Genomic DNA, 24,060 nt, shown 5'->3' with positions numbered 1-24,060 from the left:
GGGCTGTTCTAGATCGAACTAGAACTCGAGCTTTTTGCTGAAGCTCGATAGTTCTAGTTATGTTCGAGAACGGTTCTAGCAGCAAAAAGCCAAGCTAATTACTAGCTGGCTTTCCGCTGTAATAGTGTAAGTCACTCTGTGACTCACACTATTATGAAATTTCAGCGTATAGTGTGCGGGAACAGCGCATTCAGATCACTGCTGCTGGGATAATGGTGATTGCCATTTTTTTTTTCCTTGTCTTCCTTCCCTAAGCGCGCGCGTGTAGTGGGGCGGGCCAGCATGTCAGCCAATCCCAGACACACACACAGCTAAGTGGACTTTTAGCCAGAGAAGCAACGACATGTGTGATAGGATGTCCATGTCACATGTCCCTGCATTATAAATACGGGCATCTGCCCGTCCGGACGCCATTATCTCTTCTGCGTCTGGGTGTCAGTCACCGCTGGCGTAGCTCCTGTCTCCGATACTGCTGTGTACGCTCTACACACAGCGCTATACAGAATAGGGATAGAATTTTCTTTTAGCCCTTGTAAGGGCTAATAACAGCAGGCTCAGAGCCATAAGTGACAGTCAGGTCCGTGGAAACAGATTTTAACAGCTACACAAGATAACAGCGTCTGTGTAGCTAAGGTCAGGGACTTCCTCGCTGCATTTCCCCATTAGGAGGGATATAAAGTGAGTCTTCCTTTCCTCTACCCAGACCCACAACCCTGCCACTGTACCCTCCTGCCCTTTGCACACTCAAGCTCATTGTTACTAAGCCATTATACTAGCAAAGTAAAGCTGTGGAAAAAGAAGCGCAAATAGGGTATTACCCCAATACAATGGGGTGAGGGGGGGAGTGAATACTCACCAGATGGAGTTGTGCAAGTCACAACCCCTTCAACAGCATGTAAATAATCGATCCAGGCAGCAGCCACCCGACGGCAGATAACAGAGAATAGTAGAGATAGGTGATAATGCCGCGCCACAGATCACTCCTGGAACAGTAAGATTAACGTATCTTTATTGGCATAGGTCTACGCGTTTCAGGAGCACCGCTCCCTTCCTCAGGACCGTGAAGAACCAAGAGACATCAAAAAAAAAATAATAATTTTTTTTTTTTTTTTTTTGATGTCTCTTGGTTCTTCACGGTCCTGAGGAAGGGAGCGGTGCTCCTGAAACGCGTAGACCTATGCCAATAAAGATACGTTAATCTTACTGTTCCAGGAGTGATCTGTGGCGCGGCATTATCACCTATCTCTACTATTCTCTGTTATTATACTAGCAAACACTGAGGAAACTTAGTGGCATCCTAAAAGTGGCTGTTGGACTTCCATTATTGTCCCACTGGTGCAAATCTATTTGCAGCACCTCTGCATTGCACACTCAAACTCATTGTTACTAAGCCATTATACTAGCAAACACTGAGTAAACTTAGTGGCATCCTAAAAGTGGCTGTTGGACTTCCATTAGTGTCCCACTAGTGCAAATCTATTTGCAGCACCTCTGCATTGCACACTCAAACTCATTGTTACTAAGCCATTATACTAGCAAACTATGCTGCCAGTTTAAGGGCCGTAGTTGCATTGTCAGGGATAGTTATTGTTGTTTATTCTGCTGTTAATAAAGATAGACCACCTCTGCAATCTACATCGCCTCTCAATTTTTACTACCACATTTTAAGTGCACAATCTTGTCGCAATCAAAATGAGTGGCAAAATGACAGATGCTGGTGGAAAAGGGAAGAGGCATGTTGGAAAAGGAAAAAAAGGGTTTGTCCATGGGGAAGGTGGCAAAGCTCCATTAACATCTGCTGAAGATGGACCATCTTCCAGCAAAACTAAGATGTCTACTACTTACCGTGGTGTGCTCCCTTTTTTACGGACACGAACAACTGGAACAAAGGTAGATGATGGCCAAAAAAAGAAAAATTCTTGAATGGATCTCAAGTGGTCCAACAAGTGCCCTCTCCGCCACCACAACTACCGCATCCAAAAAACACCAGTCCTCTGAGTTGTCATCCCAATCAAACTTGCTTTCTCCCAGCTCTGAACTCTCCATCCGCCCTGCACAGTATGATGGAACTGAGATGGCTGAGCCTGCAGAGCTTTTCAGTCACACTATAGCCTGGGAATCAGAGGTCTGCTCCCAAGCTACAGTGGTGTAAAGCTGTGGAAAAAGAAGCGCAAATAGGGTATTACCCCAATACAATGGGGTGAGGGGGGGAGTGAATACTCACCAGATGGAGTTGTGCAAGTCACAACCCCTTAAACAGCATGTAAATAATTGATCCAGGCAGCAGCCACCCGACGGCAGATAACAGAGAATAGTAGAGATAGGTGATAATGCCGCGCCACAGATCACTCCTGGAACAGTAAGATTAACGTATCTTTACGTTAATCTTACTGTTCCAGGAGTGATCTGTGGCGCGGCATTATCACCTATCTCTACTATTCTCTGTTACCCAAGCTACAGTGAGTACAGACCAGGAAATGGTCTGCAGTGATGCCCAGAACCTTTGTGACTCAGATTCAGGCTGTGATGAACAAGTTTCTGAACATAATGTTGACCCTTATTCACAAACTGAACACCTGTTGTAATAGACAATGAGGAACATACTGATGACGATGAGACGCAGATACCAGATTTGGATGACAACTTAAATATTCGGTCAGGGCAAGAAGAGGCTCGGTCTGAGGGTGAGAGGAGTGCACACACAATTGATGAGGAAGATCTAGATCCCACCTACTGTCAACCCACAGTCAGGCACTCGAGGAGGTCAACAGAGGCGGTTTAGGAGGATGCAACTGACGACGAAGTTACCTTGCGCCTTCCTGGACAGAGTCGGAGTACTGGTAGCACGTCTACAACTGCATCCTCAGCCACCACTGTGCCTCTGAGCACTAGTTGGGGTGGATCAGCAGGTCGCATGCCCTCTAAGCCTTGCCTAGCCTGGTCCTTTTTTGACATAGCAAAAGATCGCCCAAATTATGTGATCTGTAAAATTTGTCGTGATTCTGTTAGTAGAGGGCAAAACCTAAGCAGTTTGACAACTTCCATGAATCGTCACATGAATAAATATCATATGTCCCAGTGGGAAGCTCACTGTGCTGCAATGCGGCCTAGCGGAGCGAACCATCCACCGCCTGCCCCTTCCAGTGCATCTGCGCGCTCTTCATCTTCTAGGACTGTGGGGACAGCTGTCACACCTGGTTTTCCACGCACAACTTCCACCACTGTAACCGCAACAGGCAGTTTGCTTGGTAGGTCGTCAGTTGGTTTGGAAGGGGAAACAAGTGCATGCATGTGTACAGCTCTCTCAGACATCGATAGCACCGACGTTGGATGAAGGCAACATCATGTCTATGAAGAAAAAACAAAAAGCCAGCACCAAATGTGCACTACAGCACTAAACATTCCAAACTGTACTTATTATAAAAAAATTTTGAGATTTTTGGCAAAAAATTGCAATTTCTTGAGCTGCTTCGCCACGTCACGGCAAATCTCATTTGAAGCAGTCCTACACTAAAATATTTTTATAAAATGTGCCATACGGCCTCACATATGAATAGTAGAACTGCTCTTAGCAGCACTCACCTGGTCTATTTCAATCCCGTACCCATGACTGAGTCGTGGCTGTGGGCGGGACAGGTCCAAGCAAATGCTGCATGAAGTAAATAGCCTGTGGACAAAGCCTGATGACTTAATGTGAACAGTCACCAACCGCCAAAATCCAGACAGATGGAATACATCCCAAATTGGGGTGCATAGCAAGGTGGAGGTCAACCACCGACCAATTCAATGAAGAAAAAACAAAAAGCCAGCACCAAATGTGCACTACAGCACTAAACATTCCAAACTGTACTTATTATAAAAAATTTTTGAGATTTTTGGCAAAAAATTGCAATTTCTTGAGCTGCTTCGCCACGTCACGGCAAATCTCATTTGAAGCAGTCCTACACTAAAATATTTTTATAAAATGTGCCATACGGCCTCACATATGAATAGTAGAACTGCTCTTAGCAGCACTCACCTGGTCTAAGTACAGTTTGGAATGTTTAGTGCCGCAGTGCACATTTGGTGCTGGCTTTTTGTTTTTTCTTCATTGAATTGGTCGGTGGTTGACCTCCACCTTGCTATGCACCCCAATTTGGGATGTATTCCATCTGTCTGGATTTTGGCGGTTGGTGACTGTTCACATTAAGTCATCAGGCTTTGTCCACAGGCTATTCACTTCATGCAGCATTTGCTTGGACCTGTCCCGCCCACAGCCATGACTCAGTCATGGGTACGGGATTGAAATAGACCAGGTGAGTGCTGCTAAGAGCAGTTCTACTATTCATATGTGAGGCCGTATGGCACATTTTATAAAAATATTTTAGTGTAGGACTGCTTCAAATGAGATTTGCCGTGACGTGGCGAAGCAGCTCAAGAAATTGCAATTTTTTGCCAAAAATCTCAAAATTTTTAAAATAAGTACAGTTTGGAATGTTTAGTGCCGCAGTGCACATTTGGTGCTGGCTTTTTGTTTTTTCTTCATTGAATTGGTCGGTGGTTGACCTCCACCTTGCTATGCACCCCAATTTGGGATGTATTCCATCTGTCTGGATTTTGGCGGTTGGTGACTGTTCACATTAAGTCATCAGGCTTTGTCCACAGGCTATTCACTTCATGCAGCATTTGCTTGGACCTGTCCCGCCCACAGCCATGACTCAGTCATGGGTACGGGATTGAAATAGACCAGGTGAGTGCTGCTAAGAGCAGTTCTACTATTCATATGTGAGGCCGTATGGCACATTTTATAAAAATATTTTAGTGTAGGACTGCTTCAAATGAGATTTGCCGTGACGTGGCGAAGCAGCTCAAGAAATTGCAATTTTTTGCCAAAAATCTCAAAATTTTTAAAATAAGTACAGTTTGGAATGTTTAGTGCCGCAGTGCACATTTGGTGCTGGCTTTTTGTTTTTTCTTCATTGAATTGGTCGGTGGTTGACCTCCACCTTGCTATGCACCCCAATTTGGGATGTATTCCATCTGTCTGGATTTTGGCGGTTGGTGACTGTTCACATTAAGTCATCAGGCTTTGTCCACAGGCTATTCACTTCATGCAGCATTTGCTTGGACCTGTCCCGCCCACAGCCATGACTCAGTCATGGGTACGGGATTGAAATAGACCAGGTGAGTGCTGCTAAGAGCAGTTCTACTATTCATATGTGAGGCCGTATGGCACATTTTATAAAAATATTTTAGTGTAGGACTGCTTCAAATGAGATTTGCCGTGACGTGGCGAAGCAGCTCAAGAAATTGCAATTTTTTGCCAAAAATCTCAAAATTTTTAAAATAAGTACAGTTTGGAATGTTTAGTGCCGCAGTGCACATTTGGTGCTGGCTTTTTGTTTTTTCTTCATTGAATTGGTCGGTGGTTGACCTCCACCTTGCTATGCACCCCAATTTGGGATGTATTCCATCTGTCTGGATTTTGGCGGTTGGTGACTGTTCACATTAAGTCATCAGGCTTTGTCCACAGGCTATTCACTTCATGCAGCATTTGCTTGGACCTGTCCCGCCCACAGCCATGACTCAGTCATGGGTACGGGATTGAAATAGACCAGGTGAGTGCTGCTAAGAGCAGTTCTACTATTCATATGTGAGGCCGTATGGCACATTTTATAAAAATATTTTAGTGTAGGACTGCTTCAAATGAGATTTGCCGTGACGTGGCGAAGCAGCTCAAGAAATTGCAATTTTTTGCCAAAAATCTCAAAATTTTTAAAATAAGTACAGTTTGGAATGTTTAGTGCCGCAGTGCACATTTGGTGCTGGCTTTTTGTTTTTTCTTCATTGAATTGGTCGGTGGTTGACCTCCACCTTGCTATGCACCCCAATTTGGGATGTATTCCATCTGTCTGGATTTTGGCGGTTGGTGACTGTTCACATTAAGTCATCAGGCTTTGTCCACAGGCTATTCACTTCATGCAGCATTTGCTTGGACCTGTCCCGCCCACAGCCATGACTCAGTCATGGGTACGGGATTGAAATAGACCAGGTGAGTGCTGCTAAGAGCAGTTCTACTATTCATATGTGAGGCCGTATGGCACATTTTATAAAAATATTTTAGTGTAGGACTGCTTCAAATGAGATTTGCCGTGACGTGGCGAAGCAGCTCAAGAAATTGCAATTTTTTGCCAAAAATCTCAAAATTTTTAAAATAAGTACAGTTTGGAATGTTTAGTGCCGCAGTGCACATTTGGTGCTGGCTTTTTGTTTTTTCTTCATTGAATTGGTCGGTGGTTGACCTCCACCTTGCTATGCACCCCAATTTGGGATGTATTCCATCTGTCTGGATTTTGGCGGTTGGTGACTGTTCACATTAAGTCATCAGGCTTTGTCCACAGGCTATTCACTTCATGCAGCATTTGCTTGGACCTGTCCCGCCCACAGCCATGACTCAGTCATGGGTACGGGATTGAAATAGACCAGGTGAGTGCTGCTAAGAGCAGTTCTACTATTCATATGTGAGGCCGTATGGCACATTTTATAAAAATATTTTAGTGTAGGACTGCTTCAAATGAGATTTGCCGTGACGTGGCGAAGCAGCTCAAGAAATTGCAATTTTTTGCCAAAAATCTCAAAATTTTTAAAATAAGTACAGTTTGGAATGTTTAGTGCCGCAGTGCACATTTGGTGCTGGCTTTTTGTTTTTTCAACATCATGTCTATGCCTGCACTTTCCTCACAAACCTGCATTTTTCCAGGGACACCCTACTCACCACCATCTACACACAGCAGCCAGATCTCTGTCCCTCAGATGTGGACAAATAAAAGGCCATTTCCTGCGACCCATGACAAAGCTAAGAGGTTGACTTTATCCCTCTGTAAGCTCTTGGCTACCAAAATGCTGCCTTTCCGCCTGGTGGACACACAGGATTTTAAAGACCTTATATCTGTCGCTGTGCCAAAGTACCAGATGCCCAGTCGCCACTACTTCTCTAAGAAAGGTGTGCCAGCGCTACACCAGCATGTCGCACACAACATCACCGCTTCCTTGAGAAACTCTGTGTGTGAACGGGTGCATTTCACCACCGATACTTGGACCAGTAAGCATGGACAGGGACGTTACATGTCGCTGACTGGGCACTGGGTAACTATGGTGATAGATGGTGAAGGGTCTGCTGCACAAGTTTTGCCGTCCCCACGACTTGTGTGTCAATCCTCTGTCTGTCCAAGTTCCGCCACTGCTTCTGCCTCCTCCACCTCGTCTGGGTCCTCCACCTCCGCCCCAAGCCTGCGTTCTAACTGCGCAGAAGGAATCACGCAATCCTCATTACTATGCTGGCAGCAGAGCGCAACGTCATCAGGCGGTCTTTAGCTTGAAATGTCTTGGAAATAAGAGTCACACAGCAGCTGAGTTGTGGGCAGCTCTGGAGACTGAGTTTAATAAATGGTTGTCTCCACTCAACCTGCAGCCTGGTAAGGCCGTGTGCGACAATGCTGCAAACTTGGGTGCGGCCCTTCGCCTGGGCAAGGTGACACACGTGCCTTGCATGGCTCACGTGTTAAACCTTGTTGTCCAGCAATTTTTAACACACTATCCCGGCCTAGATGGCCTTCTGAACAGGGCACGAAAACTGTCTGCTCACTTCCGCCGTTCAACCACCGCTGCTGAGCGACTTGCATCTCTCCAGAAGTCTTTCGGCCTGCCGGTTCATCGCCTGAAATGCGATGTGCCGACACGCTGGAATTCGACTCTCCACATGTTACGGCGACTGTGGCAGCACCGTTGAGCCCTGGTGCAATACGTCATGACGTATAGCCTGGGCCAACGAGATGCAGAAGTGGGGCAGATCACCCTGATGGAGTGGTCTCAAATGAAGGACCTATGCACCCTTCTGCACAGTTTCGACATGGCGATGAATATGTTTAGCGCTGACAATGCCATTATCAACATGACAATTCCAGTCATTTACATGCTGGAGCACACGCTAAACACTATTCGGAGTCAGGGGGTAGGACAACAGGAAGGGGAGGAACTACAGGAGGATTCATATGCGCAAGACACAACAACATCACCAAGGTCCAGACGTTCATCATCACCAACGCGGCAGGCATGGGACCATGGGGGACAGGGATCAACAAGGGCGCATAGTAGCAGGCGAAATTTTGAGGAAGGTGCAGGAGAACATGAAGAAATGGAGGACGAACTGTCCATGGACATGGAAGACTTAGCGGATGAGGGAGACCTTGGTCAAATTTCTGTTGAAAGAGGTTGGGGGGAGATGTCAGAGGAAGAAAGAACGGTTAGCACCTCTATGCCACAAACACAGCGTGGACTTGGTCCGCATGGCTGCGCAAGACACATGAGCGCCTTCTTGCTGGACTACCTCAACATGACCCTCGTATTGTCAAAATTAGAAGTGATGGTGACTACTTGCTTGCCACACTATTAGATCCCTGGTACAAGTCCAAATTTTGTGACATAATTCCAGCCATAGAAAGGGACGCATGTACGCAGGAGTATCAGCAGAAGCTGTTATTCGATCTTAGCTCGGCTTTTCCACCAAACAACCGTGGTGCAGGGAGTGAATCTCCCAGTTGTAACTTGACAAACATGGGACGGTCTCGTCATCTTCAACAGTCTACCCATACCAGTAGCACCGTATCTGGTGCTGGTAACAGCAATTTTATTGAATCTTTTCATAATTTTTTTAGACAATCCTTTGCAAGGCCACCAGAGACAACAAGTCTGCAACATAGTCAACGGCTGGAGAGGATGATACAGGAGTATCTCCAAATGAACATCGATGCCATTACTTTGCAAATGGAGCCTTGCTCATTTTGGGCTTCAAATCTTGAAAAATAGCCAGAGCTCTCCACTTACGCCTTGGAGATTTTGTCGTGTCCAGCTGCCAGCGTTGTCTCTGAACGTGTCTTCAGTGCTGCTGGGTGTGTGCTGTCAGATAAGCGCACGCGTCTGTCCAGTAATAATGTGGACAGACTAACGTTCATCAAAATGAACAAGTTATGGATCCACAAGGAATTTACTACCCCGTGTCATCCTGGGGAAAGTAAATGCTTGTGGATTTGGAATGTGCTTGATGCAAATCTAGCTGTGAAGTGTACAACTGGGGCACAAGTGCTGCCACTGATGGGGTGGGTGTGTGTGGGGCCCAATTTTTGGGAAAAAAGGGAGACTCCGCTTGGAGTAACCCTTGCTGGCTGTGTTTTTTAAAAGGAGCCAAGATGAACAAGTCATGGTTCAGCAAAGACTTTGCTACCTACCCCGGGGTCATCCTGGGGACGGTTAAGTATGGCGTATTTTTGAATGTGCTTGATGCAAATCTACCTGTGAAGTGTACAACTGGGGCACAAGTGCTGCCACTGAAGGGGTGGGTGTGTGTGGCCCAATTTTTGGAAAAAAGGGAGACTCCGCTTGGAGTAACCTTGCGCTGTTTTACATGATTTTAGAAGGGCATGCCATGCCCATATCTGTGTCTCCTCCTCTTTTTCCTTGTCCAGCTCTTTTGTTTTCGCATGAGTATATGTCCTTGTCACTTTCCCATGTGTTTGTGTTGGTTTTGTGAGTTGTTTGTCACCTTTTGGACACCTTTGAGGGTGTTTTCTAGGTGTTTTTATGTGTTTGTGATTGCCTCCCATTGTTTCCTATGCGGTTCAAGTGGTTCGCCGAACCGGTTCGCCGAACCGAACTCGAGCCGAACCGCGACCGGTCCGCTCTTCTCTAGTAATCAGCTGCTGCAGACTCTTCACGCTAAGAAAGCTGAAGCAGATCAGGAACAAAGTTGATGTGGATCTGTTTCTGCACTGCTAAAGATATGTAATAAAAAAGTTTGTATATTTTTGCACATGTTGCTAATACTCAATAGTGAATAAATCTAGATGTTTTAAACATTTTGTTTCAATTTATTCAGCATTTTCATATCATTACTAGGGATGATTGCATACTTCGATTATTCGGCCGCTATTCGACTATTCGCAGTGTAAGTTTATGGGAAGCCCGAATAGTTCCGAATAGTTGTTATTCAGGTTTCCCATAGACTTACATTGCGCTTCAAATATTCGCGACTAATCGAATAGCGGTGAGGTGTTCGGAAAATATTTGCGAAGCCGAATAATTGAAGTATTCGATCATCCCTAATCATTACCATGTCTAGTAATCCTGTGAATTTCAGAATTCCAGGACTTTTCCTTCTTTGTGTATATGTGTATGTACAGTATATAGTGGCATGTAAGAGTATGGGTACCGCTGGCCAAAATTACTGTTATTATGAACAGTTAAAGGGAACTTGACAGCATGTTTTTTCAATGTTAGATCAAGCCAGCATGCTGCAAAGGTTAACACATAAAATTCAAAGATAGCTGCCTTGTCCCAGTCCGATCTAGTGTTTATTCGCTATATTTTTTTTAAACAGCAGAACCCTTATCTTTGCTCAGATTACAAAATCACTGGCACAGCAATCCAACTCACCCCCTCCTCTGATTGATGCCTCAATTTCTTTGTACAATCTCTATTGAGAGCCTGGTGTGGGTGGGACAGCTTTCTATAGTTAGCTCTCTCATGACTAAAGCTGGTGTCACACATAACGACGACGACAACGACGTCGCTGCTACGTCACCATTTTCTGTGACGTTGCAGCGACGTCCCGTCGCTGTCGCTGTGTGTGACATCCAGCAACGACCTGGCCCCTGCTGTGAGGTTGCCGGTCGTTGCTGAATGTCCAGCTTCATTTTTTGGTCGTCACTCTCCCGCTGTGACACACACATCGCTGTGTGTGACAGCGAGAGAGCGACGAAATGAAGCGATCAGGAGCCGGCACTGGCAGCTGCGGTAAGCTGTAACCAGCGTAAACATCGGGTAACCAAGGGAAGACCTTTCCCTGGTTACCCGATGTTTACGCTGGTTACCAGCCTCCGCTCTTGCTGCCAGTGCCGGCTCCTGCACTGTGACATGTGGCTGCAGTACGCATCGGGTAATTAACCCGATGTATACTGTAGCAAGGAGAGCAAGGAGCCAGCGCTAAGCAGTGCGCGCGGCTCCCTGCTCTCTGCACTGTGACATGTAGCTGCAGCACACATCGGGTTAATTAACCCGATGTGTGCTGCAGGAGAGCAAGGAGCCAGCGCTAAGCGCGGCTCCCTGCTCTCTGAACTGTGACATGTAGCTGCAGCACACATCGGGTTAATTAACCCGATGTGTGCTGCAGGAGAGCAAGGAGTCAAATCAAATAGCAGAATACCCAAGGGATCCACAGTATCAACCTAAGCAAATAGCTGAATCCAGACAGAAAATTAGGTACTAAAGGGAGACCTAAAATATAACTTTTATTTCACGTGCTTAATAAAAAGTGAACCTAGGCTCACTAAGAGTAAAACCAACAAACCACAGACATAAATATGTCCTGTTATGTACAGGGACAAAGAAACAGACCAATAAATGCTTGGCCCTTGGTGATGGGGTACGGCAAATGATGGCCTCAAAGTTGAACTGAGGATACTACCAAAAAGAGGACCCCCACCATAAGAAAGTTAACAATAACTCTGAGACACATCCCTACTCATTCATAGGCTGAATATAACAGACTTGGGGCATGTGTCACAGAAATCAAAGGTATATGTTAACAATTATCCTGGAACATATCCCTCCTCACTCATAGAGCTGAATTCAAAATCAGCATAAGGGTATGTGTCACAGGTATCAAACATGGACCATAGGGAACCATAATCAATTGTCCCATCAAGGAACGATCTTACCCGGTCCAGCTGATGTTTTGGAAGGGCGGCAATTGGGAGGACCACCAATGATGGCTTATCCAGGGGGGGCTGTCCACCAGCTCGTCAGATCCCACAATGATAATGCCAGACGGTCACTTCCATATTACGGCAGAAACTCACTCCCAACGCGTTTCATGGAAAACAATCATCAGGGGAGTAGGTGAGTTAAATCATATATGGCCCATATCATCCTATGTGGCCATTTCCATATGCCCAAAGAGATTCTAAACAAAACAAAATACAAAATAAGCCCTTCATATAGAGACAAGAGTCGAGGCCCATGTCCTCTGTCCCACAAATCGTATACTCACCGCACTCCTAGGTGCGTCAGTCATACGCCCATTCAAAGGTGCCGCGCTCCGTTCCCGGAAGCGGGCTCCTTCTTATAGAGGGGCGCATGCGCAGTAGCCACGTTCAGGCCGATGACGCGCGCTCCCAGAAGACATCGAAACCGGAAGCACGCGTCACCGGCCGCCGCATCACCACAATGGGGGCGCGGCCTCATCAGGTAGCGTCATGTCCTGGTGAGTGACGCCTGCTAGGGAACACAAATCAGAGCGTGGATCGCGCTGTCATGGCAACGCACAAACGCTCCAGCTCCGCCCGCAGTGCATCAATGTTAAAGATACCATATTCATGAGTTAATATATGGTGGGTAAGAGTAGCTTATGACAGCAGCATACATTATAATATTAGTACAGTATAGACCCGACCACAGGTGCCCTGTTGGCATTAATGCACAGGAGAGTTCCACCCATAGAGAGGGGACACATTCGTAAGAGCAAAGCAAAAAATGACATGATCCGGGACATGTATTAAGGAAAATTCCCTAAGGATACATATCTTATGTCCACATGTCACCTCTGCAAAATGGCATTTATTTAAATATTCCAGTGACATAGTTGTAGATATAAAAATCTGAGTGAGGAGCGACCAGTAGGAGCAGAAACGGAGAAATACCCAACTGCATACCAGGCATACACACCGGGGAAAGAAAGAGGGGGTAAGTGGGGGGGGGGGAGAGTGGGGGGAACTTTAAATAGAGCGGCATGGAAAGACCAAGGCATGGAATAACAATAGGGGGGGGAAAACACCACTTAAGGTGCAAGGAACCTGCTCAGCTGTCAACCTAGCAAACCCTCTGACCCTACCTAACATGTGGGGGTCGGCACCCTAAAAAACCCCCCACGCCCATTGGTGCCCCCACTCGGCCGTCGTCTCTCCCTCCTGAACTTACCCTGAACCCTGCAGTGCTCCTAAAGGAAGGGAGTGAAAGACAGGGACTCATTGAGGCCCATTGGTGCCATAGTATTCAGACTATAGATCCAAAAGCACTCCTTTCGGAGTATCGTCTTGTCCCAATTCCCACCCCTGATAGGGGGGCGAATGAGGTCAATCCCCATAACTGTAAAGCTTTTTAAGTCGCCATCATGGAAATTGTTGATGTGCCTCGCAACCGGTGTGTCATTTTTCTTGAGGATATCATTTTTGTGTTCGCCCACACGTCTTCTCAGTTCTCTAATTGTTTTTCCAATATACAGTTTTCCACACCTACACTTAACCCTGTATATGACTCCCCTTGACTTGCAGGTGATCAATGATCTTATGGAGAAACTCTTTTTGTTGTTGTAGTTGGCGAACTCCCTTCCTTCCTCAATGTATCTGCAATTGACACAGTCATGACATTTGAAACATCCATGGGCCGCATTCATTGCTCCCACTGGTCCATCCTCACTGAAATGGCTATGGACAAGTCTATCACCCAGGGACTTAGCCCTCCTATAGGTAATAGAAGGATACGTCAAAAGATGTTTATCAATCAGTGGATCCATTTGTAGGACGTGCCAATACTTCGAAAGAATACCCCTAAAGGCACCCGCCCCATTGTTATACGTGGTAATGAATCTAAGGATCTCAGCAGGACTCTCCTTCTTCTGATTGGGGTTCAGAAGTTTAGTACGATCCACCTTGCGTACCTCGTTGTAAGCCTTGTGAATAATGCCATCAGGATAACCTCTCTCTTTTAGGCGTCCCATTAAATCAACCGCCTGTTTGTTAAAGCCCACTTCCTCTGAGCAGTTACGCCGCATCCTTATGAATTGCCCCTTTGGAATTCCTCTCTTTAGGGGAACAGGGTGAGCACTTTCCCACTTCAACAGGGAATTCGAAGATGTGGCTTTTCTAAACGTGCTGGTGACCAACCGACCGTCAGGCCCCTTCTCCACCATCACATCCAGAAAAGGCAGTTTATCCCCACCGATCTCACTGGTGAACCTCAGGCCAATCTCATTGTCGTTTAATTTAGCCATAAAATGATGGAAGTCACATAGTGGGCCCTTCCAGACAACGAAGACGTCGTCAATGTATCTAAGCCATAGGACGACGTCCTCGGTGTCCAGGTGGCCGCCAAATACCACAGTCTCCTCCCACCAGCCCAGGAGGAGGTTAGCATACGATGGGGCACAGCAACTCCCCATCGCGGTCCCCCTGAGCTGGTGATAGAAACTCCCTCCAAAGGTAAAGGCATTTTTTGTCAAACAAAATTCAAGTGCCCTCATCACAAAGTCATTGTGTTGGCGAAATTGGCTTCCTCTGGATTCAAGGTAGTACTTGACAGCTCCCATTCCTGCTGTATGTGGAATGGAGGAATACAACGCTTCTACGTCAATGCTGCACAAGAGCATCCCCTCCTCCAAGAAGATACCCTCTATGCGGCGCAGAAAGTCTGTTGTGTCCCTGAGGTAGGAATTGAGGGACAGCACAAAGGGTCGTAAGATTTTATCAATGTAGATGCTCAGTTTCTCCGTTATGCCTCCTATACCTGAAACAATGGGGCGACCCTTTAAGGGATTTAAACCCTTATGCACTTTGGGTAAAGTGTAAAAGGTCGCCACCACTGGAAAGGTGGGTAATAGGAATTCATATTCATTCTTATCAATAATGTTGGACTCCAAAGCCTCCCCCAATAGGGTTTTCAGTTCTTCTTTATACCCCGCAGTGGGGTTGGCGTCCAACTTAGCATAGCAGAGTTTATCACTAAGGATCTTTAAGCAGATCTCTTTATAGGCGCTGGAGTCCAGTATCACCACATTCCCCCCTTTGTCAGAGGGCTTTATGGTGATACTGGAGTCCCTCTCTAAATCCTTGAGACTGAGCATCTCACTTTTAGTCAGATTATATTGACTACCATAGGACCCCCTGCTGCTCCTAACATCCTCCATCACCAAATTGACAAAGATGTCAACAGCATCGATCTCCGTCATAGTGTGAGGCATCCTAACACTCTTATTTTTCAGATTAGTGAAGGGCCCTTCACCAAAATCATTCGGGTTCATATCTCCAAGATGGAAGAGTAACTTTACATCTTCAAGGAGTTCTCCTGGAATCCCTAATTCAGCGGAACTTTTTTCTTTCTGTTTCTCAAAGAATTTTTTCCATTTAAGGCGTCTGGCAAAAAGATGCAGATCCTTAATCGCCTCAAACTCATCAAAGTCCGTTGTAGGGACAAAGGACAAACCCTTGTTCAGAATGGACAAGTCCACCTCAGAAAGGGGTCTAGAAGACAAGTTTATCACCTGAGGAGCCATGCTAGGGGTTACGGGTTTAGTTGGCCCTTGCTCCTCAGGTGATATTGGTTGTCTAAAAAACCCCCCCTGTTTCCAAAATATTGTGGGGCTCCCCTGTGTTGGAATCTTCCCCTACCTCTCTGCTTTTTAGGTTGTTGTGGGGGTCTGAAAGGATTACTCCTGGTTTCAGAGTCAGAAAGTTCCGCGTCTGTGGAAGAGATATCCGTCTCACTTTGCCTGTTATTTCGGTTATTCGCAGGAAAATATACTCTATTCTCTTTAAAGTCTTGTAAATCCCTAATATAGAATTTATGTTTACGCTCTTTTAATTTATATTGGAATTTTTCTATAACCCCTTGCAAAACCAATTCTTTGTTGGCAAAATCGCCTTCGCTATTGAATTTGCGAGTGATCTCTATATGCTCCTTAAGGGAGTCCTCCAGGCTAGTGAGATTTTTCTTTTCTTCTTCCAATAATAACCTCATGAATCTGAGGGAGCTTTCAGTTGCCTCTTTCTCCCAGAGGTTCATGAAATCACCATTTTTGTGGCGGAAACCAGGTTGTAGTGTGATCCTAAGGTGTCGTGGGACAATCCTTTCTTTTAGGTAACTTTCCAATGACTGGACCTCCCACCAGGATGTAATACGATCCTTATAGACCTTTGTAAGATCTTTAAATGCCCCACTGAGGGTAGGTGTGTATCTTTTCAACACCAGAATTTTCTCTGAAAATACGTCCTTGGCCTCCGTGGCCCATTGTCTGGTGTCTATATCTGATGAAAGAAAGCCTGCCATCAAGCAGTAATGGAAACAAATCAAATAGCAGAATACCCAAGGGATCCACAGTATCAACCTAAGCAAATAGCTGAATCCAGACAGAAAATTAGGTACTAAAGGGAGACCTAAAATATAACTTTTATTTCACGTGCTTAATAAAAAGTGAACCTAGGCTCACTAAGAGTAAAACCAACAAACCACAGACATAAATATGTCCTGTTATGTACAGGGACAAAGAAACAGACCAATAAATGCTTGGCCCTTGGTGATAGGGTACGGCAAATGATGGCCTCAAAGTTGAACTGAGGATACTACCAAAAAGAGGACCCCCACCATAAGAAAGTTAACAATAACTCTGAGACACATCCCTACTCATTCATAGGCTGAATATAACAGACTTGGGGCATGTGTCACAGAAATCAAAGGTATATGTTAACAATTATCCTGGAACATATCCCTCCTCACTCATAGAGCTGAATTCAAAATCAGCATAAGGGTATGTGTCACAGGTATCAAACATGGACCATAGGGAACCATAATCAATGTCCACCAGCTCGTCAGATCCCACAATGAAACGCGTTGGGAGTGAGTTTCTGCCGTAATATGGAAGTGACCGTCTGGCATTATCATTGTGGGATCTGACGAGCTGGTGGACAGCCCCCCCTGGATAAGCCATCATTGGTGGTCCTCCCAATTGCCGCCCTTCCAAAACATCAGCTGGACCGGGTAAGATCGTTCTTTGATGGGACAATTGATTATGGTTCCCTATGGTCCATGTTTGATACCTGTGACACATACCCTTATGCTGATTTTGAATTCAGCTCTATGAGTGAGGAGGGATATGTTCCAGGATAATTGTTAACATATACCTTTGATTTCTGTGACACATGCCCCAAGTCTGTTATATTCAGCCTATGAATGAGTAGGGATGTGTCTCAGAGTTATTGTTAACTCTCTTATGGTGGGGGTCCTCTTTTTGGTAGTATCCTCAGTTCAACTTTGAGGCCATCATTTGCCGTACCCTATCACCAAGGGCCAAGCATTTATTGGTCTGTTTCTTTGTCCCTGTACATAACAGGACATATTTATGTCTGTGGTTTGTTGGTTTTACTCTTAGTGAGCCTAGGTTCACTTTTTATTAAGCACGTGAAATAAAAGTTATATTTTAGGTCTCCCTTTAGTACCTAATTTTCTGTCTGGATTCAGCTATTTGCTTAGGTTGATACTGTGGATCCCTTGGGTATTCTGCTATTTGATTTGTTTCCATTACTGCTTGATGGCAGGCTTTCTTTCATCAGATATAGACACCAGACAATGGGCCACGGAGGCCAAGGACGTATTTTCAGAGAAAAATCTGGTGTTGAAAAGATACACACCTACCCTCAGTGGGGCATTTAAAGATCTTACAAAGGTCTATAAGGATCGTATTACATCCTGGTGGGAGGTCCAGTCATTGGAAAGTTACCTAAAAGAAAGGATTGTCCCACGACACCTTAGGATCACACTACAACCTGGTTTCCGCCACAAAAATGGTGATTTCATGAACCTCTGGGAGAAAGAGGCAACTGAAAGCTCCCTCAGATTCATGAGGTTATTATTGGAAGAAGAAAAGAAAAATCTCACTAGCCTGGAGGACTCCCTTAAGGAGCATATAGAGATCACTCGCAAATTCAATAGCGAAGGCGATTTTGCCAACAAAGAATTGGTTTTGCAAGGGGTTATAGAAAAATTCCAATATAAATTAAAAGAGCGTAAACATAAATTCTATATTAGGGATTTACAAGACTTTAAAGAGAATAGAGTATATTTTCCTGCGAATAACCGAAATAACAGGCAAAGTGAGACGGATATCTCTTCCACAGACGCGGAACTTTCTGACTCTGAAACCAGGAGTAATCCTTTCAGACCCCCACAACAACCTAAAAAGCAGAGAGGTAGGGGAAGATTCCAACACAGGGGAGCCCCACAATATTTTGGAAACAGGGGGGGTTTTTTAGACAACCAATATCACCTGAGGAGCAAGGGCCAACTAAACCCGTAACCCCTAGCATGGCTCCTCAGGTGATAAACTTGTCTTCTAGACCCCTTTCTGAGGTGGACTTGTCCATTCTGAACAAGGGTTTGTCCTTTGTCCCTACAACGGACTTTGATGAGTTTGAGGCGATTAAGGATCTGCATCTTTTTGCCAGACGCCTTAAATGGAAAAAATTCTTTGAGAAACAGAAAGAAAAAAGTTCCGCTGAATTAGGGATTCCAGGAGAACTCCTTGAAGATGTAAAGTTACTCTTCCATCTTGGAGATATGAACCCGAATGATTTTGGTGAAGGGCCCTTCACTAATCTGAAAAATAAGAGTGTTAGGATGCCTCACACTATGACGGAGATCGATGCTGTTGACATCTTTGTCAATTTGGTGATGGAGGATGTTAGGAGCAGCAGGGGGTCCTATGGTAGTCAATATAATCTGACTAAAAGTGAGATGCTCAGTCTCAAGGATTTAGAGAGGGACTCCAGTATCACCATAAAGCCCTCTGACAAAGGGGGGAATGTGGTGATACTGGACTCCAGCGCCTATAAAGAGATCTGCTTAAAGATCCTTAGTGATAAACTCTGCTATGCTAAGTTGGACGCCAACCCCACTGCGGGGTATAAAGAAGAACTGAAAACCCTATTGGGGGAGGCTTTGGAGTCCAACATTATTGATAAGAATGAATATGAATTCCTATTACCCACCTTTCCAGTGGTGGCGACCTTTTACACTTTACCCAAAGTGCATAAGGGTTTAAATCCCTTAAAGGGTCGCCCCATTGTTTCAGGTATAGGAGGCATAACGGAGAAACTGAGCATCTACATTGATAAAATCTTACGACCCTTTGTGCTGTCCCTCAATTCCTACCTCAGGGACACAACAGACTTTCTGCGCCGCATAGAGGGTATCTTCTTGGAGGAGGGGATGCTCTTGTGCAGCATTGACGTAGAAGCGTTGTATTCCTCCATTCCACATACAGCAGGAATGGGAGCTGTCAAGTACTACCTTGAATCCAGAGGAAGCCAATTTCGCCAACACAATGACTTTGTGATGAGGGCACTTGAATTTTGTTTGACAAAAAATGCCTTTACCTTTGGAGGGAGTTTCTATCACCAGCTCAGGGGGACCGCGATGGGGAGTTGCTGTGCCCCATCGTATGCTAACCTCCTCCTGGGCTGGTGGGAGGAGACTGTGGTATTTGGCGGCCACCTGGACACCGAGGACGTCGTCCTATGGCTTAGATACATTGACGACGTCTTCGTTGTCTGGAAGGGCCCACTATGTGACTTCCATCATTTTATGGCTAAATTAAACGACAATGAGATTGGCCTGAGGTTCACCAGTGAGATCGGTGGGGATAAACTGCCTTTTCTGGATGTGATGGTGGAGAAGGGGCCTGACGGTCGGTTGGTCACCAGCACGTTTAGAAAAGCCACATCTTCGAATTCCCTGTTGAAGTGGGAAAGTGCTCACCCTGTTCCCCTAAAGAGAGGAATTCCAAAGGGGCAATTCATAAGGATGCGGCGTAACTGCTCAGAGGAAGTGGGCTTTAACAAACAGGCGGTTGATTTAATGGGACGCCTAAAAGAGAGAGGTTATCCTGATGGCATTATTCACAAGGCTTACAACGAGGTACGCAAGGTGGATCGTACTAAACTTCTGAACCCCAATCAGAAGAAGGAGAGTCCTGCTGAGATCCTTAGATTCATTACTAGAGTTGAGCGCGGTTCGTGGTTCGTGGTTCTCCAGTTCGCGGCTCGAGTGATTTTGGGGCATGTTCTAGATCGAACTAGAACTCGAGCTTTTTGCAAAAGCTCGGTAGTTCTAGAAACGTTCGAGAACGGTTCTAGCAGCCAAAAAACAGCTAAATCATAGCTTGGTTTCTGCTGTAATAGTGTAAGTCACTCTGTGAATCAAACTATTATCACATTTCAGTGTATAGTGTGCGTGAACAGCGCCTTCAGATCACTGCTGTTTCTATAATGGCGATCGCCATTTTTTTTTTTTTTTTTTCTTGTCTTCCTTCCCTAAGCGCGCGCGTCTTGTGGGGCGGGCCAGCATGTCAGCCAATCCCAGACACACACACAGCTAAGTGGACTTTGAGCCAGAGAAGCAACGGCATGTGTGATAGGATCTGCATGTCACATGTCCCTGCATTATAAAACCGGACATTTTCTTCACGGACGCCATTATCTGCCTTCTGCGTCTTTGGTGTCAGACATCACTGTCGCAGCTCCGTCTTCCTGAGTCCTATAGCCGATACAGCTGTATGCGCTGCATACACAGCGTTAGACAGCTTAGGGAGAGCACTTTATAGCAGTCCTTTTAAGGGCTCCAACCGGCAGGGTCAGAGAGCCATAGGTGACAGGTCCTGCAAACAGCAACAGCGTCTGTGTAGCCCAGGTCAGGGATTTCCTACCTGCATTTCACCATTAGGAGGGAATAGAAAGGCAGGCTTCCATTCCTCTACCCAGAGCACCACAATCCTGCCACTGTACCCTCTTGTCCTCTGCACACTCCAACTGATAACTAAGCCATTATACTAGCAAACACTCAGTGTACCTAGTGGCATCCTATACGTGGCTATTGGACTTTGCTATAGTCCCACTAGTGCAAAGACATTTGCAGAGCGCGTCTGCCTGCATTGCACACTACAACTCATTCTAACCAAGCCATTATACTAGCAAACACTCAGTGTACCTAGTGGCATCCTATACGTGGCTATTGGACTTTGCTATAGTCCCACTAGTGCAAAGACATTTGCAGAGCGCGTCTGCCTGCATTGCACACTACAACTCATTCTAACCAAGCCATTATACTAGCAAACACTCAGTGTACCTAGTGGCATCCTATACGTGGCTATTGGACTTTGCTATAGTCCCACTAGTGCAAAGACATTTGCAGAGCGCGTCTGCCTGCATTGCACACTCCAACTCATTAAAACCAAGCCATTATACTAGCAAACACTCAGTGTACCTAGTGGCATCCTATACGTGGCTATTGGACTTTGCTATAGTCCCACTAGTGCAAAGACATTTGCATAGCGCGTCTGCCGGCATTGCACACTCAAACTCATTTTAACTAAGCCATTATACTAGCAAACACTCAGTGTACCTAGTGGCATCCTATACGTGGCTATTGGACTTTGCTATAGTCCCACTAGTGCAAAGACATTAGCAGAGCACATCTGCCTGCATTGCACACTACAACTCATTCTAACCAAGCCATTATACTAGCAAACACTCAGTGTACCTAGTGGCATCCTATACGTGGCTATTGGACTTTGCTATAGTCCCACTAGTGCAAAGACATTTGCATAGCGCGTCTGCCTGCATTGCACACTCAAACTCATTTTAACTAAGCCATTATACTAGCAAACACTCAGTGTACCTAGTGGCATCCTATACGTGGCTATTGGACTTTGCTATAGTCCCACTAGTGCAAAGACATTAGCAGAGCACATCTGCCTGCATTGCACACTACAACTCATTCTAACCAAGCCATTATACTAGCAAACACTCAGTGTACCTAGTGGCATCCTATACGTGGCTATTGGACTTTGCTATAGTCCCACTAGTGCAAAGACATTTGCAGAGCGCGTCTGCCTGCATTGCACACTCCAACTCATTAAAACCAAGCCATTATACTAGCAAACACTCAGTGTACCTAGTGGCATCCTATACGTGGCTATTGGACTTTGCTATAGTCCCACTAGTGCAAAGACATTTGCATAGCGCGTCTGCCTGCATTGCACACTCAAACTCATTTTAACTAAGCCATTATACTAGCAAACACTCAGTGTACCTAGTGGCATCCTATACGTGGCTATTGGACTTTGCTATAGTCCCACTAGTGCAAAGACATTAGCAGAGCACATCTGCCTGCATTGCACACTACAACTCATTCTAACCAAGCCATTATACTAGCAAACACTCAGTGTACCTAGTGGCATCCTATACGTGGCTATTGGACTTTGCTATAGTCCCACTAGTGCAAAGACATTTGCAGAGCGCGTCTGCCTGCATTGCACACTCCAACTCATTAAAACCAAGCCATTATACTAGCAAACACTCAGTGTACCTAGTGGCATCCTATACGTGGCTATTGGACTTTGCTATAGTCCCACTAGTGCAAAGACATTTGCATAGCGCGTCTGCCTGCATTGCACACTCAAACTCATTTTAACTAAGCCATTATACTAGCAAACACTCAGTGTACCTAGTGGCATCCTATACGTGGCTATTGGACTTTGCTATAGTCCCACTAGTGCAAAGATATTAGCAGAGCACATCTGCCTGCATTGCACACTCCAACTTTTTTAAACTAAGCAATTTTACTAGCAAACACTCAGTGTACCTAGTGGCATCCTAAACGTGGCTATTGGACTTTGCTATAGTCCCACTAGTGCAAAGACATTTGCAGAGCACGTCTGCCTGCATTGCACACTACAACTCATTGTTACTAAGCCATTATACTAGCAAACACTCAGTGTACCTAGTTGTATCCTAAACGTGGCTATTGTACTTTTGTCTATTCACAGTATTGGAACGATATTTGCAGCACGTCTGCCTGCATTGCGCACTCTAACTTTTTTAAACTCAGCCATTTATAGTAGCAAACACTCAGTGTACCTAGTTGTATCCTAAACGTGGCTATTGTACTTTTGTCAATTCACAGTATTGGAACGTTATTTGCAGCACGTCTGCCTGCATTGCACACTCAAACTTTTTTAAACTCAGCCATTTATAGTAGCAAACACTCAGTGTACCTAGTTGTATCCTAAACGTGGCTATTGTACTTTTGTCTATTCACAGTATTGGAACGATATTTGCAGCACGTCTGCCTGCATTGCACACTCTAACTTTTTTAAACTCAGCCATTATACTAGCAAACACTCAGTGTACCTAGTGGCATCCTATACGTGGCTATTGGACTTTGCTATAGTCCCACTAGTGCAAAGACATTAGCAGAGCACATCTGCCTGCATTGCACACTACAACTCATTCTAACCAAGCCATTATACTAGCAAACACTCAGTGTACCTAGTGGCATCCTATACGTGGCTATTGGACTTTGCTATAGTCCCACTAGTGCAAAGACATTTGCAGAGCGCGTCTGCCTGCATTGCACACTCCAACTCATTAAAACCAAGCCATTATACTAGCAAACACTCAGTGTACCTAGTGGCATCCTATACGTGGCTATTGGACTTTGCTATAGTCCCACTAGTGCAAAGACATTTGCATAGCGCGTCTGCCTGCATTGCACACTCAAACTCATTTTAACTAAGCCATTATACTAGCAAACACTCAGTGTACCTAGTGGCATCCTATACGTGGCTATTGGACTTTGCTATAGTCCCACTAGTGCAAAGATATTAGCAGAGCACATCTGCCTGCATTGCACACTCCAACTTTTTTAAACTAAGCAATTTTACTAGCAAACACTCAGTGTACCTAGTGGCATCCTAAACGTGGCTATTGGACTTTGCTATAGTCCCACTAGTGCAAAGACATTTGCAGAGCACGTCTGCCTGCATTGCACACTACAACTCATTGTTACTAAGCCATTATACTAGCAAACACTCAGTGTACCTAGTTGTATCCTAAACGTGGCTATTGTACTTTTGTCTATTCACAGTATTGGAACGATATTTGCAGCACGTCTGCCTGCATTGCACACTCTAACTTTTTTAAACTCAGCCATTTATAGTAGCAAACACTCAGTGTACCTAGTTGTATCCTAAACGTGGCTATTGTACTTTTGTCTATTCACAGTATTGGAACGATATTTGCAGCACGTCTGCCTGCATTGCACACTCTAACTTTTTTAAACTCAGCCATTATACTAGCAAACACTCAGTGTACCTAGTTGTATCCTAAACGTGGCTATTGTACTTTTGTCAATTCACAGTATTGG

This window comes from Anomaloglossus baeobatrachus, chromosome 2 (assembly GCF_048569485.1).
Source record: "Anomaloglossus baeobatrachus isolate aAnoBae1 chromosome 2, aAnoBae1.hap1, whole genome shotgun sequence".
In the NCBI taxonomy this organism is placed as follows: Eukaryota; Metazoa; Chordata; class Amphibia; order Anura; family Aromobatidae; genus Anomaloglossus; species Anomaloglossus baeobatrachus.
The sequence above is the reverse complement of the archived record's forward strand: the minus strand, read 5'-3'. Positions refer to the sequence as shown.